General features: G+C 46.6%; 2 protein-coding genes across 7 annotated transcripts in view; one reads left to right on the top strand and one right to left on the bottom strand.

The window, feature by feature from the left end:
- Atg16 (Autophagy-related 16) overlaps positions 1–14,320 on the bottom strand; it is a 334,508-nt gene that overhangs the window by 72,918 nt on the left and 247,270 nt on the right. The gene's annotated exons all lie outside the window — the stretch shown is intronic.
- LOC136778340 (uncharacterized) overlaps positions 1–14,320 on the top strand; it is a 143,762-nt gene that overhangs the window by 22,739 nt on the left and 106,703 nt on the right. Inside the window, exon 2 of the mRNA XM_066735094.1 lies at positions 14,143–14,186. The gene's annotated coding sequence lies outside the window, so the exon portion shown is untranslated. The remainder of the gene's footprint in view (positions 1–14,142; positions 14,187–14,320) is intronic.

The raw sequence follows: 14,320 nt of genomic DNA, 5'->3' as shown, positions 1-14,320 counted from the left end.
CGTAGGTGCATGTGTACGTGTGGCATGACGGGACATTTCCTGGTGCGAAACCCCCGTTGCAATTCGTGCCTTTTATATGGCCCGGTACATCTCTCGAAATGCAAGCGCTACGAGCTCCCGGGCTACGAAGATAAAATCTCGGGGATAGCGTGAAAGGAAAATTTCTCAAACCCACACTTGCCAGGATAAATTTGTTGCCGAGCTTTGAATTACGGTGAGTTTTCGAAAATGGCGAATTTCGCTAAAAAAAGATTCATCTCGCATGTTTTCCTTGCTGCATAAATAAGCTCTTTCCTAAGAAAAAAACATATGAATTTAGGTGCTGGCATTTACCGCATGCGGCTGCTTTAAGGAGAACATTTCTGCTCCAAATCCTTACTTGCCCTTCCTAATATATATATATATATATAGCATACGCGAAATTCCGCTTTCTTTTGCCGTGTACCAACGACGCGGAGCAAAATTGTAGGACGCATTGCTGATTTACTTCAAAGACCAAATTTCTCGAACCAGTTTAGTTTATAGATATATATATATATATATACATATGCAAGAGGTATATACATTATATTCGATGGTAAGAATGGAAGAGAAGTCGTGGATTATTAGGAAAGTTTAATTTGGCGATGAGGAGACTCGTAATAATTGACGAAAGGTTCGGAGGGAAATAGAATAGAAAATTGAACGTGCGGAGATATTAACATATTCGGGAAGAGAGATCGAGTACATGTTTCAAGTGGGTTTCGTTTTACGTGCAATTGTAGCGATAGGGCGATGCACTCCGGATCGAAGGAACATGGTAGGTTCACGCTTTGCTCGGTCGCTCTCTCCGAGTACTGGAACGTACGAGGTCTCTTAACTGTAACAGCGGATAACAACCTTCCAGCGCGCGATATAGGGATTCTCGCGAAACGAGCCACGGAGAAATAAAGTAAACAAGCTATTTCCTTATGGTTATATCGTCCTCTTGAAAAACTGTGTCAACATTACTCTATCTCTATCTCGATAAGTACCGTCCATCTCCATGCACTCTCTCTCTCTCTCTCTGTTGCCTCGACCAACGAAATCCAATCCTTTCTTCTTTTTCATAAAAATACCTACCTGTGAATTGTTGACTCTAGTGCATTTTGGGTCGACCAGCTTTTTCAGGAACGACCTGGGCAAATTAAACGTCAGCGAAGATAAACAGTCGAAAGGTCGGATATCGTGAAAAAGCAAACGAAAAGATAATATATTTTCACAGTTTCAGGCTTTTGGATGGATATAGGCAATAAATTCGTTTATGATAAGCTTGGCCTGGCGAAACTATATACAAGCTTTTTTTTCTCTCGTGGAACATTGCGGAGAGAGGCGTGGAAACTGTTTGGTTAGTGTCGTAGTGCGGAAATGGTAGGTTGGTGCGAATGGTTGGCCATTGTTTATTTTGGCGACTGGTATAGGTATAGGCGTTCGCAGTTCCCGATCGGGTCGTTCTTTCAGCTGACACGAGAGGGAGGGACAAATAAAACGTCAGTAAAGATCGGTCCTCTCGGGAGAGACCGGGGATAATACTCCTCGCGGCTTCGGTTTCCTGGCACTTTTGCGTAGACTCGAAAAGAGACTGGCGACCTACCACCACCACCTATATACCCAACTTCAATCTTTACTCCCGACCGTGAGATTTATATTTATAGTTAGGACCTCGAGAGGAAAAGAACGATTGCGAGGAGCCGAGTGAGACGGAAGTGAGAAAAAGAGGAAGCCTGAGTGAGAGTGAGACGATAAGAGCCAGGAGAATGTTATACATGTAGGAAAAGATATCTCCGAGTGCATGCCACCGTCTCCTCCGTATACTTTTTCCATCTACGACCGAGCCTCCGTTCTTTATGCACATGGATAATATTCTCTCTCTCTCACTCGCACACACGAGCACCAGTAAAGTCCCATGCGCGACTACATGCAGCGTGGCAGTGTTGTCAGGGCCGATAGAGTGGGAAAGAAGAGAAAAGCGCGGAGATCATTATTAAGGCGTAATGAATAATACCGGAAAGATTCGAGCGTGTAAGAGCACAACGCACGACCTTACCGAGTATAATTCTCGACGATGGCGTCATTAACTCTTCGCACTCTCCGCGCTTGTGCTGCACCGTGCGCGCCCACGGCACACGGGACACTACAGCGCCGGTATGTGCGCACGAGCGTTGGATTAAAAGAGGAGAGGCCCGCGTCAAGATACCTCGCTGGATACGTCGTAAGAAGCTGCACGATACTACTTCGTGGAAAAGCTGCGTCTCCATGCTTTTGCGTTATAGCGTCGCTTGGAGTTACACACACGTACGAACGCAAGAGTTTTCGAGCGAATCGTACTTTAAGCGCTGGAGTGCGCGCACCCTGAGAAAGTACCCCTCCTCACCCTTTCCACCCTTTAGAACATTGCACGGTATAGAAATGCGCGATTATCTTCCAAGTATCATACCAATTCGATTAAACCACCCGATTCCCAGAAGCATTTGCCTCGATATTAACCGACCGCGTCATTTCAGCTTAATCGAACATCACCTATAACCGATAAACTCTCGATTCTCGCTCTTAATATCCCTCGAATCGCACGATATTCCGCGAAGGATCGTTAATTAATTAGAATTCATGGCGAAAAGGGGCTGTATTTTCCGTGTATGAGAGAAAAGTTGGCATCGAGTGAAAGTATAACCGCGTGGTTCGCTAAGCGATGATGATTATTTAATACCTCGGGTATATATATATATATATGTATACGACATTAATTACGGTGTAGGAATCTTGAAGCGTACGACGCGAGACTATATAGGAACGAAGAAGAGCGGGCGGTATTGGATGTATAAATTCTCGTAGCTTGGAATTTCTCGGCGTGACTGAAAGCCTCGTATCGCTAAATGGCGATATTCTCTTCCGATTAATTACCCAGGTAGTAGTATATGCGTTTATGCATGTTAAATTAGAATCGATGCATATCTACGCGCGAAGCTATCGTTGTGTTTGCGTTTATAGTCCCGAGTGCGATAAATGCGAAATTATCGCGACGATTTGGAACAGTTAGGTTCGCCTACCGGTCGGGAATGGCGCGTGCACTTGCGCGAGGGAGAAAGAGAGAGAGAGAGAGAGAGAGAGAGAGAGAGTGATAGAAGGAGGGGGGGGGGGGAAAGTTAAGAAAACGGAACTGTTTCGCGGGGAAAATGCATGCGCTCTCCGCAAGATAACGCGGGAGACTGCTGGAGAGTGGAGAGCAAGAGAGAGAAAGAGAGAGAGAGGCTGACCGAGGAAAATCTCGCCGAGGGATTTAGTCTTTTCGTCGCCGTCTCTCTCTCTCCCCCCTCCACCACCTCTCCTTTCATCCAACTCTAACACATTACTGCGACGAACTCGAGAACGGAGACTAGAGGTTAACTCTAGTGTCCATCTACGGACCGCATGATGGATAATTCAATGCTAGTTAACCGTTCTGCAAGCCGCAAGGGGACGCAACCTGACGACCCAAAACACAAAGTCACTTGTTTATCTCATCTTGTCACGATCTTTCGCCAAGGCTACTTACCCTGCCTTTTTCTAATTACGCGCAACGAATTAACCGGCTGTGGATACAGAGACGAGGTTTTTTATCACTCACGATACACAATGGACTGGAAAACTTCTTCGAGAGCTGTCGTTCTGCGAATATTGGAGGATCGTTGTGGCGAGGAGAAAATTATATTTTCCTAATACGTTAACCGAGAAAGAAATTCAGTAGCTGCGTTTCTAGGACGCTTTTTATCCGAAGGTTATGAAGAATGCTCTTAACGCGAAAGTGGATACATTTTCGAGCAGTCATATTGAAATGCAGTACTCTACCGGGGAGAGAGAAGATATCTTCCTAAGTGGCTGGCGCTCCTTGGTGCACGTTAAGAGATAACGATTCGTTGGTATATGTATTTCTCCTAGTACCGGGATAGTAATGTACAAAAAAGCTTATTATTCGCCGCAGTACTTCGTGATGGGTGGTCTCTCAATCCAGATAGCAATCTCTTTTAACGGTCGCTAGACATCAGCGAAGAAAGGGAAGGTTCATCTACGTTAGCAATGCTCGGTCGTTCTTTTCGACTTGGTCATTCCGACACACACGCTCTAGCTCTCTCTCTCTCTCTCTCGCATGCAATATATATATAGACTATATTGGTATGGTATAGCCAACAGTACCGCTACTGCTCACCACACTTGCCCCCAGAACTTCACCGTACTTTTTATCTACGCGCACTTTTACAGCCAACAACTTAATTGAAGTTGCACGTGATTTCCGATCCCCCCTCCCCTCTTCTCCCCCATAGACCAAACTCGACCAAACTTTCCACTTAATACAAACTTCGAATTACAGCTTTCCCTGCAGATCACATCGAATTAAAATTTATGCACATATTTACAAGCTTCGATGGAAGTACGATAAAAAGATGGCTGAATTCTCGAGACCCGTTATACTCGCGTTACAGATGGCTATCGGGTTCAATGAATTTATACACGCGTCGTAAATAATAATCTAATCATAAATAATAATGGTCGGGTTACTCGAACCGGGAAGCCAGCAGACGTTCGTCAATTTTAAATTGGTTAGCCGCGCTGTACCTTCGTCCCGCGTTGGAGCTAGGTTCCTCTGGTCGCTGCTTCTCTCTTTCCGTTAAAGCGCATCGATCGCGCTGCAGTTCTACGGGAAAAACGGGAATAATGATGAGTGTAACGCGAACGTACTGTCAGTATGTCGGAAGACTCGCGCAGTGCGGTGGAAACGGTTGAAAGAAGGGGATGAACGAGCAGAAAACGGGGATAAGTGCTTCAAAGATTTTAATTCCATTCCTCTGATTTGATTAACGAACGCGATTATGCCGATGAGGGCTGGAAAGCTGGCGAAGCTTCCACCTAGTCTGCTTTTCTCATCGGCTGGCTTGGAGGTACAAAGGGACCGAAGCTCTTTCAAGGCAAATCAGAGCGCGGTTAACGAGACTGAATTAGGAGGAGGTGTCGGCAGTGCGGAGACGTTGATCGCGTTATCGACGAGTCAACGTCATTTTCATTAGTGGTAATGCGGCAAAAGGAAAGTTACGACTCGAGAGCCACGCTTCGAAGAGTCTGACTGTCCTGGAAAAGCTTTCTTCCACGCGATTCCCACGTTTTCCATGCATGGATGCTCCTCCGCACGAATAACCTCTCCCCGTTGTACGATTATTCTTTTTTTTTCCTCCACCCTCTCTTCCCTTTCTCCCCACTCTCACTCACCCTCGCTTTCGTCATCGTTCGCGTTTTTACTCTTTTTCGCGGTCGCTGCTCCATCTACTATATATATATATAGTGCTCCACTGGAACAACATTCTCGAAGGATTTTTAACGAACCGCGTGTATATCGATTAAAATAAACCTCGTGATTGCCCAGGCAACGCCAAGTTTTCCCATACAGAGCATGTATATATATAGAGCGAATTGCGAGGGAAGAAAAGTTGGGTGATTTCCGGAACTTTGCCAGGCCAATTTGAGGGAATAAATTCAGCGGACCAGCTGACTGTGTACCGCAATCACGGAGGTTCAGGTTTCTTTGATCTCTCGACTGGTCTGCGAACAACACAGTCCCGTCAATATCTTTGCCGATCCTAATACCCGATCCCGTAGTCAGGGCGATGCCTTTGAAAAATCATATAATTATTACGCTCGAGTTAACCGCGCACTTCCTATCGTCTAGGATATGATAGGTCCTACGACCGAGGAAGGAGAGTGGTATCCGTCGATATAGATGAAGCGGAGCTTGCTTCGTAGCTATAGCACGCCACAGGTGTATATATATATATATATATATATATATGTATAGCGTGAACTGTTAAGAATGGCAAGACGAGCCTGCTCCAAGTATAACGGCCTGAAAAGATAATTATTTCGAAGCGGAGGGTTCATCGCGAGTAATTGAGAACGTGGGTAAGCGCTTAAGTGACTTTAATTCAATTTTCTCGGTGCAGCCGTGATGAGGGCGCGCGCGATGCTGATCGTGAGGACGCGGCCGGTTGCGTCAAGGTGGATTCGCGGGGGCGGCTCAGCCACATAATACCTGCCTAATTGCGATCCGCCCGCTCTCTCTCTCTCTCTCTCTCTCTCTCTCTCTCTTTCTCGACAAACTTGTCTTCGTTGGTGCGGCAAACAAGCAGAAACTATGGTGACGCGATGGCTTCGCCGGCAGCGTTAAATGGAGTGTATATATGTAGGGTCAGGCTGGGGGGCGAGGGGAGTCCGGGGAGAGGCGGGAGGGAATAAGCCGCGCGGCAACCCTCGAGATATCGGCTCTAATTGGTTTTCTGCTACGGTTGACGTATTAAGGAAATTAAAGTTGCGAGCGCGATAAGCTGCGATGCCAGCTAGGTTTCACCGAGTGTCCAGCTCCACGCTCGGTTTCCACGCCTTGTCCCGCGCGAGCTGCACCAACGGCAAACCTACTTACATGCTACATCGATTTGTCTTTCTCAGGTTCGATAGGTGCTCCCTGATTGCCACTTTAATCTCCACTCGCGACAGCTTTTTAGCGTAAACAGTCGCGAACATGCTGCAGAATTTCTCATGGGATACTCTCGCGTTGCTAGTGGAAAAAGCGCGCGCACAGACCGACCATCGTTTCAATCTCCGTGTACCGTTAAGCGTCACTTTTACACGGAGCGTCCAATACATCGGCCTCGCCACCAGCGGCAAAACAACGAGTGCCGCGCGCTTTACCGGTGTACGGTCACCGTAACTAGTATCTGTGACAAGAAAGTGGGACGAGTGAAATATGCGTCTGGTCACGGCAGGCGCCAAAATATAACGTGTAATTGCCGCGGTACCCTCGTGTCCCTCTGCGCCACCGAACGGGTCGAGACTCGCTCCACGGGAGTCCAAGTTGACCGAGTCATGCACTACGTATATATATATATATATATATATATATATATGTGTGTGTGTGTGTGTGTGTTTAAAGCTGGGAAAGATTCGGAGAATCGTTTGGTACGGCGCGGAGATAATAATATAATAAGTACGTGCGGTGGGGAGAGAGTGAGGTGGCGGTGCACGGAGGGGGAGAGGGGGTGCTACACTCGCAGGAGCTCTACGACCTCGCGTTAACAACAATGTTGCTAAAGCGCCGCGATAAAGGCATTGACTCCCTGCAAGAGAGTAACCGAAAGCTGCAGTCTCGCTACGATTATGGCTCGAGCCAAAATGTGTAACGCCTGTTTTCACGTCTGCTCTTCGATGGTCCATAGAAACGACCTTCCCATAAATACCGTTAGTCGCCAACTCTGCTACTCACCTATATAAAGTAGGTATATATAGGTGTGAACCAACACGCGTTTCCGTCTCTTCTGACCTGATCTTTATGGCATTGCAGTTCTCCCTCCCCCCCCCCCCCCCCGCCCCTCTCTCTCTCTCTCTCTCTCTCTCTCGACTCTCCTCTTATATTCTATCCCTGCAACTCTGGCATTCACCTCGGGTCGAGACCGGCAATTTATGTAAGCTACTTATGCAACGAGCTCGGCCAACCTGGGTCAACCTGGATGCACTCATTGCTTACGCGCGGCGCATGCCAAGTCTCTCTCTCTCTCTCTCTCTCTCTCTCTCTCTCTGGCTCTCTCGCACTATCGTGTAGCCTACATTCGCTCGACTCCGGTTAATTAATATTTTTTCTATACCCCAACCAGATCGTGTTCGGCCTCATAGATCTCGGCCAGATCCACTATTGATAACCCATTCCGTAACCCCCGCGACCTCCAGGGGTCGAGGACATTTTCATAAGTATCGGAAAAACATCTATTCCCTCTTCTCCTCCCTCTCTCCCTCCCTCTGAACGTTTAATAGCTACCAGCGTTTCGGAAACACCGTGCATCACGTCGCTCACCGAACACCTAAAGCTTTTTACACAGACACTCGCAATTTCAAAGCGATTCGCCAATGTTTATTTTTATTTACATCCAAAGAGCGCGCACGGTGATGCCCTAGGCGCTTGCAAATATTTTCAATTTAGACGATGTTTTTATACCTGCGATTCTGCCGAATCTTTTGTGAGATTAAAGAAGAGCCAAATGAAATGGAAGCTCAAAAGCCAGCTTTTAGGATAGAAATTTTCGGCCAATATTTTCCGAGCGATATTTGCCTTGGGCGAAACTCCTATCGATATTATATCTGCAACGGGTCTCTCGCGTACAATTAAAACAAGAATCGACAGTTTTATATTCAAAAGCTGTCAATTATGTAACTCGCGCAGTGCAGTAATTTCGGGACGATACTCTCATCCGAGCGCCGGTGATAAAACGCGGGGGAGGTTTCGCCGAGTGAATACGGTGCATGCGGATAGTCGGTCCGTAACGTGACTTTCGCTTGCTAGGTTAATGCGTAGAGTCGCACGTAGCTCATTCTACGGTTGCAGCAGGTGCATATTATTCACGTCTCGACCGGATAGATCCCGCGTGAATTCATAAAGCAGTCCTTTGTACGGTACACTTCTGGAGGTCGGCGCTCTTTATGGAAATTTCACGGACCAGTGCTCGCCTTATGAGTGGAGCCATGGTTTTGCGGAAAAGGGGGGGGGGGGGTGGTGGAAGTGCGCGGAGATAACCGTGGAAAAAGGAGAAAGGAAGACACGAGGGAGAGATGCGAAAATTTCAAGGGGAAACTTGAAATACGGCAGCGACTAGCCATCGATTCTAAAAACGGTTTTAAGGTTGGGCATGATGAGGTGGGGTAGAGGAGATATTGCCGAACGAAGATTGAATCAGCTGGGAGAGGAGGACTTAATCGTATTAAGCATGTACGACAGGTGAATGACAATGGGCGCCTCTCGAGTGAATAGTGGCTAATCGACAAGGACGCTTCGTGGCCTCTAATTACTATATATATAGTTGCTATCCCACAGCTCCATCTTCAATTGCTATATATATATATATATATAAGTGAATAAAACGTTCTTTTTCTTATATATCTATATGTACAGCATTTCCACTCCGGAGGTATACCGTACCCGGCGTCTCTCTCCGCTCGTTTAATCGAACGCGACGCAGCGGGAATGCGTAATGCGGAAACGCTGTAGGATAAAAGCCGGTGCCGGCTCCGCCTAATTCCGGTAACCAGTTTCTTGGTCACCCGAAAACGCACTTCGCTCCTCGTTGGCCTCGCGTCAAGTGGAGAGCAACCTCGCGTGTATTTCAGTCGATAACGATAAGGACGTATACGTTAAGCTATTACTCCGTCAGGTATTACGCTACGTTAAATTTCTACCAGATATGGACAACAGCCCACTCGAAACATTAAAGCAACGCGATACGTGCTTCACAGCTATCCCGATAACGAGTTGCCAGGTCAATCCCATAAATTTCTTCCTCGCTTCCGCTTTTTGCCTAATGCAGAAATTTCAGCGGGGAACACGTTATATCCACCCTCGGCGCACGAGTTTAATTCGATTGACTCGTATCCGTCACGCGTTTGTTTCATTAGCGGTCGCATTAAACATCATTGGAAGGCAACGCGATAAGGGCTATTGAATATTAAGATGGAATAAGCGATATGTAAATGGGGTATATAATAGCCAATGCATACGAGAGAAACATTTCAGGCGATATACAAAACGATACTTTCGGCTCGGCGATATTCATTTATTCGATGCGTCCACGTGGATTCCGAGATAGCAATAAAGGGTATCGGGAGACACGAGAGGCACAGCCGGTACTTCCGCCTGCGCAGCATCGATGCGCCACCGAACCGCGCGCGCGGCTCGGCTTATGTCCGAATATACGAGCCACTTACGAACGCCGGAGTATCGTGCGCGCATTCCTATCCCTCGTGCAAGGGGTTACAAGGCCCGCTGTCTTTAATATGCGACAGACAAGCTGACCTCGCCCTCTTCCTGCCGGTACGCCCGGTACTTGTTTCAGACTAGCTACTTACTCGGCTCGCCTCGCTAGAACCCGCGCCCGTGCCCATGCGCTCCTTTACTCCTAGAGAATTTATAATAACCGAGTTATATACCTGCACTGCTGAGCTGCGCCTCGCCAGCACAGCCATATGCAGCGCCGTGTCACGCCAGGCCTGGCACGCCACGATTCGCCATATTCCCGCCGCGAAACCATCCCAGGAACAATGCCCGATCTCCGAGGAAAGCGAGAGCAAAAAACATCCCGAGCTTCCCGCTCCCTTTTCTCCAACGACGAAAGCAATTTTTTACCCCGAGCCCGAGACGAGTACGAACACTTTCCAGAGAAAATCCCTGCTGCTTTACGACACTGAAATAATAACTCTAATTATTTAATAAGTGACGGTAATGCAACGCGCCCCTCCGGAGAGCCAAGTTTCCCAGGAATGCGAGCGATTCCACCTCTAATTCGTCGTCTTTTACGGGTGTTAAATAGTAAAATTTTCATAACGTGGTCCAGGCTGTATATAATATAGTGGTTTTTCAAGACTCGCATTGCTCGGGCGAAGCGTATCAAGGTTCCACAGGTTTGAGAGTCCCGTGATTCTCCAAGACCAATGACACTGGTAAAAAATAACGTATACGAGATGACTGCGGGAAAGGAGATGAATGATAAAGGAAACTTGATATTTATATATGCATAAAAAAAGTTAGGAAATCTATTTTAAGAATGTTCTATTTTTCGAATAATATGCAGCTAATACCGCTGTTACGGATTAATCTTACCGTTAACGGATTAATAGGATATTACGATACGAGAATCTCTGGAGGAGGATATTCGAGCAGGAAATGAGCAGTGGTTGCATAACGAGATAGATAGTTGAACGAAATATAAATATACATCGGTGTGGGGAAAATGAATTTTTTTCATGGGATATCGAGGGTGGTTCGACGGCCACCCAGGCGGTTTTATCGCAACATATGTCACTGGAGGAAGGAAAGCAGTAGCTCGGCTGTGGGGCTACTTTGCGCCATAAACTTTCCTGCTCTTCCTCACCGCGTCCGAGCGCTTTCTTATCCAGCTCCAGTTTCTCCCTCGAGGCAGTCCTGCGCGCACTGGCCAGTTCCCAGGAAGGTTCGTTGGCTAGCAATTGAACGTAGTTACGCATCCAATGGCGATGGAACGCAAGAGAGCAAGAGCCGGTCCTCCCTCGTACAAAGGCCCAAGGAAACTGGATCGAGGATGCGTTTCCCAGAAAGCGTTGTGGTTTAATGCGAGAGCCGCAATCGGCTGAAATTACTCGGCAAGTTCAGCAGCGAGCAACCTCGATACGCTGTTTTCCATGTCCTCGTATATACGTGTGTATATATAACTGTTGCACGGACCGCCCGGTGAAATCAAACCAAATGGGAGTAAAACGCATCGGGAGCGAACCTTCCAATATCAACTCGCAGTTTCGCCTTCTCCATTTCAGGATATTCTATTCCTCGCCCCCTATGTACACAAGGGCGAGCATAGGCGGATAGACCAGACAGCTCGCACGGAACTATCGGAGCCAATTAACGGAAAATCGTGATAAATTCATCCGTCCGCAATCTAATCTGGATATCAGTGCGGAATCGGGACAAGCCCGTGACTCTTCTCGCAATAAATGCTCGGTGTTATGAAAATGCGCGTGGAATCCGCTCGATTTCCGCTCGTACTAATATCTCGAATGACCTGGATAACTCGATACGACGTACTCGTCCGAGCGGTTGTTGCGCTATCCTTGTCGTCTGATATTTTTTCTCCCTCTCCCCCTCTATATATATACCTATACACACACCAGATGCAGCTTCCTCCGCTGGGAGTATCGGAAGCAATATTTTCCACTAAGTGCCCCATTCCTGTCCAACTGTATTTCGAAAATCAAAACAAAATAGGGTCATGCTAACGTATTCTCACGCCGTCGACTCAACGATTATGGCAAAATGCATCCTAATCCACTTCACTTTACTCTCGTAATACCACTAAGGCTGATCTAAATTATCTTCCAACATTGGCGCGCGGTGCTCCTTCTGCGCAGTTTAACCGCAAATGTTCGTAAGAGCGATAACCGTTTCAGCAGGGGGGATGCGAAGAGAAGAAAAAAATATTAATAGACGATCCAGAGAGAGGGAGAGTTTGAGATTGAGAGGAAGAAGAGAGAGAGAGAGAGAGCAAGAGGAGTAAGACTTGTAGCTGAAAGTTTAATTGCTCGGCTATTGTTGGCGGAATGGCATATTTTACAAGGACAACAACGGGCGATAGAATCCAATGGAAACCATGAATGGAAGAAACTCGTTGTTGCACGATGAGCAGGAGAGTAGAACCGAGTCGCGAATCAGCTGTCCTTATTCGCTCGGCGTCGTTGATGCGCGTTTGGCGAACAAGGGAGGCGCGCGCGATATTTGCGAGCTTGCCCTACGTGGAGGGGCACTCTCCTCCACGTCTACACATACACATATAGATACAGCTACTGGCGGAAATTGTTAGGGACAAATTTAATACCGAATGCCGCGTTGGTTGGTTAAATTCTCCCGCGTTACCGGTAATAACGCTCGGCCGCAAAAAGCTACAGCTATGCGGCTCGATACTATTATTGCCAATGTCCCCCCCGTTACGCTTCTTTATAAGTGGTTAATGAGCACGCGCACACGAGTGGAAGAAACGTGCGAGCGCGACCACCACGGTGAAACAGTTAGAGGCAGACAGGGTGGGATCGGAACGAATGTATCTGCAAGATATCGTCATTATCGGTAGATTAAGTGGGCCGATTTGAGATATCGATTGAGCAGGGAATCAGGCTAGTCGTTGGATTAATGCCGATTGGTAGCGAGGTCCGGTGAGATCAATGAAAAAGCAGAATGCTCTCTCGGGAGAGTAGCACTGATGTAAGCTGCTTCCCCCTGCGTGGGAGAACATTCCAGCGGCAGACCTACCTATATATATATATATGCTTTGCCCATTGCCATGGATGGGGATAAATTCTGTGAAACTGTCTCTCGAATTCGTAGCGTTTTCCTTTTACGATACTCGTGGGATGCATTAGTCGCCAGTGCCAGGTTACGTACTCTACCGGCTAATTATTAATGTTACGGTTATTACCGTTATAGCTGCCGCAGAAACGCGCTATACTCGTTTCATAAAGCAGCTCCTTATCGATCCAGCGCATTCCTCCGCTCTCCGCCCTGTCCATACTTTTTGCTTTATCTCCAAGCCATTTTTCCTATTATTTCGATTCGCTGCGTGATAGCCGATTTCATCTAACTATATGTACCTTCGAGCGAGTCGAAGACGACGTTTCCACTGCGCCAGGCCGCATCGTTTATCGCGATGTGTACCAAGCTTCTTTGAAAATATTAACTGGCATATTTTCTGGTGGACGAGCAGCTTTTGATACGCCGGGCTTACGGTATATCGCAAAACCGTTTGTCCTACCCGCTTCATTATCTCGTCCAGATGCAGAGTGTGTGCCTGCAGTTATTTATTCAGATTTTCCCTCAAAGACTATCCTTCCTACTTTTATCGATCTATCCCACTCTTTCCGCGATCTTTATTGTTCGATTTTAACAATTCTTCCTCCCGTTGCTCCGTTTCTTCTTACGGCTATAACTGCCACCGTGTAAAACTCAATTTATTCCTTTTTCTCTTTCGACCCTGGAAGGTCCGGTTCGGGAAGAATATGAGAGTTATATATATATATATATATATATATATATACGTGCATAGCGCCAGTCGTCCCCACAGCACTGTCGCCCGGAGAAAAAGAGCTGGAATTAATATTTCTCTTGTTACCACCTTCCCCGACTCCCAACTTCCCACTCCCAAGGCGGATTTCTTGAGAGACTGCGAAAAGAATTTAAATTTTGCCTAGACTATTCTCTCTCTCTCTCTCTCTCTCTCTTCTTTATATAGCATTGGGTACTATGTGTCATATTACAAAGTTCCACGGGGTAGTCCCATTGTCAGTGTCGCCTTTTATTTTTACACTCGGTGAAAATATACAGCACGAATTCCGATAGTTCCACAGCTAAGAGCTTTCCCCAAGAATCTCGGGAATAGTTTTATAAAGTTGGCATTAGAGCGAATCTCTTCTAAATTATTCCTTTGTTTTTCAATATATTATTTTCTTCCTTCCTGTATTATGATTTTTCAACGTCTAAAACGCTTTATCGTGCAAGGTTTTGTAACTTTATATAATTCAAAATCTTGTCTCTTTCTGTTACAGATTGCGATATCTTGGACGAGTTACGGCCTTCGCCTACTTTACCGGTGAGTACCAAGAGATCCTATTCTCTAATTTTAGTCGAAATAATGGTAGGAAATTTTAAAATTTCCAAAATAAACATTTCAACGAACATTTTAAGCCATTAAAAAGTATTTTATCTGAAAATTAAAGTAAGCAG

This window comes from Prorops nasuta, unplaced genomic scaffold (genome assembly GCF_024137725.1).
Source record: "Prorops nasuta isolate Cenicafe-Biocafe unplaced genomic scaffold, Cenicafe_Pnas_1.2 PNAS00014, whole genome shotgun sequence".
Classification (NCBI taxonomy): Eukaryota; Metazoa; Arthropoda; class Insecta; order Hymenoptera; family Bethylidae; genus Prorops; species Prorops nasuta.
The sequence above is the reverse complement of the archived record's forward strand: the minus strand, read 5'-3'. Positions and strand labels throughout refer to the sequence as shown.